Genomic DNA, 2,818 nt, shown 5'->3' with positions numbered 1-2,818 from the left:
TATATATATATATATATATATATATATATATATGTATGTATGTGTGTGTATATGTTTGTGTGTCTGTGTTTGTCCCCCACAACTTTGCTTGACAACTGATGCTGGTGTGTTTACGTCTCCGTAACTTAGCAGTTCGGCAAAAGAGACCGATAGAATAAGTACTAGGCTTACAAAGAATAAGTCCTGGAGTCGATTTGCTCCACTAACGGCGGTGCTCCAGCATGGCTGCAGTCAAATGACTAAAACAAGTAAAAGAGTAAAGAGTATACATAAATATAAATACACCCACATACATATACACACACACACACACACACTCACACACACACAAAGACTGTAGGGTGTGATTTGAGGGAGATTTAGCTTCTATTTCTAACAGGTCCAGGTACCATGTAGAGGTCTCCCTCATATACTCATGCATACATAATACTGTTTGTGATTTAAGGGAGATTTGGCTGCTATTTCTAGCAGGTCTAGCTACCATGTAGAGATCTCCCTCAGTGGTTCATACATACATATATACAGACAAGACGGTAGGGTGTGATTTGAAGGATGTTTGGCTGCTATTTCTACCAGGTCTTGTTCCCTTATTCATGTCAGTTGTTTACTGTTTCTGTTCTTTGATATTTTCCTTTTGTTTTTGTTTTTGTTTTGTTTTTTTTATCTCCTTGCTTGTCTGTGTGTCTCTCTGAAGACAGGTTAATTGGTTCAGAATGATAAATGTAGTAATAAAGAGATTAGGAGAGAGGTGGGGGGTGGGCAAAGAGCCATCCCCTCCCTACCACCTCCAACACCAACAACAACAGGATTATTTCTTCTACCAAGTGGTTACTCAGCTTGCTAGAAATAGCAGCCAAATCTCACCCGCTTGTCTTATGTATGTATATATATATATATATATATATATATGTATGAACCAATGAGGGAGACCTCTACCTGGTAGCTTGATCTGTTACAAATAGCAGCCAAATCTCCCTCAAATGATATCCTACTGTTTTGTGTATCTATATATCTAAGCAGGAAACAATAAAGGAGACCCCTACATGGTAGCTAGGACTGGTAGAAATAGCAGCTAAATTTCACCTCACTGTCATGTGTCTATGAGCCAGTGAAAGAGAGACCTCTTCATGGTAGCTAGACTTGGTACAAATAGCAGCTAAATCTCCCTCAAATCACATCCTATTGTCTTTTGGCTGTGTGGTAAGTAGCTTTCTTATCAACCACATGGTTCCGGGTTCAGCCCCACTGCGTGGCACCTTGAGCAAGTGTCTTCTACTATAGCCTCGGGCCGACCAAAGCCTTGTGAGTGGATTTGGTAGACGGAAACTGAAAGAAGCCTATCGTATATATGTATATGTATATATGTGTGTATGCTTGTGTATCTGTGTTTGTCCCCCCAATATCGCTTGACAACCGATGCTGGTGTGTTTACGTCCCTGTAACTTAGCAGTTCAGCAAAAGAGACCGATAGAATAAGTACTAGGCTTCCAAAGAATAAGTCCTGGGGTCGATTTGTTTGACTAAAGGTGGTGCTCCAGCATGGCCGCAGTCAAATGACTGAAACAAGTAAAAGAGTAAAATAGTATGAGCCAATAAGGGAGACCTTTACATAGTAGCTAGATCTGCTAGAAATAGCAGCCAAATCTTTCTCACATTACCCTAATGTCTTGTCTATAAATGTATGAACCAGTGAGGGAGACCTCTATATGATAGCTAAAACTGTTAAAAATAGCAAGCACAGACACACACATAGATATATGTACATGGCCCTTGCCAGTACCGCCGGACTGGCCCTCATGCTCGTAGCATGTAAAAGCACCCACTACACTCTCAGAGTGGTTGGCATTAGGAAGGGCATCCAGCTGTAGAAACTCTGCCAGATCAGATTAGAGCCTGGTGCAGCCATCTGGTTCACCAGTCCTCAGTCAAATCATCCAACCCATGCTAGCAAGGAAAGCGGACGTTAAATGACAATGATGATGGTGATTATATATATATATATATATATATATATATATATACAAAAATGGGACAAGAACGCAAAACATCCAGACAGGTGATACAAAGAAAACAAGGATGGATCATTTGGAGTTTTCTTTCCTCAGTCAAGTTCCAGATTATCTTTGCAATTTCGGCTGGTTATACTCGAGATTGCTCCAGTCTGGCCAGCCCTGAAGAAAACTAAGCTAAGAGCATTAGATTTCTTGGAAGAAAGCAGCGAATGTATACAAAAACAAGGACGGAAAGAAAAAAAACGGAGAAACGGTACACAAATACAAATGCAATATATATACATATATGATGGGCTTCTTTCAGTTTTCTTCTACCCAAGATAACTCCTTGATGACATTACCACCACAAGGACATCAATAACATCATCATCACAACAACAACCAGTAAGTGCCAACACCATCACAACTCCACCACTGACCCAACTACAGCCACAACCATCGCCATCAACATCACAATGAATGTCACCACCACCACTATTACTACCGCCACTACCACCATTACTATTCCCACCATCATCATTCATCCCAACCACCACCGCCATCATCACCACCACTACCATCATGAACAACTACCACCAATACCATCACCACCACCCTACTTTCACCAATTCCATTAAACCACCTCTACCAATTTAACACAGCAAATAGTAGTACACCTAATGGTAGTGATGCTGCAGTTAAGGTTATAGGAGAAGGAGGTGGTGGTGGTGGTGGTGGTAGTGGAGGTGGTGGTAGTGGTGGTGGTAGTGGAGGTGGTGGTAGTGGTGGTGGTGGTGGTAGTGGTGGTGGTGGTGGTGGTCGTTGTC

The sequence above is a fragment of the Octopus bimaculoides genome, chromosome 29 (genome assembly GCF_001194135.2).
Source record: "Octopus bimaculoides isolate UCB-OBI-ISO-001 chromosome 29, ASM119413v2, whole genome shotgun sequence".
In the NCBI taxonomy this organism is placed as follows: Eukaryota; Metazoa; Mollusca; class Cephalopoda; order Octopoda; family Octopodidae; genus Octopus; species Octopus bimaculoides.
This window is presented reverse-complemented; position numbering follows the sequence as displayed.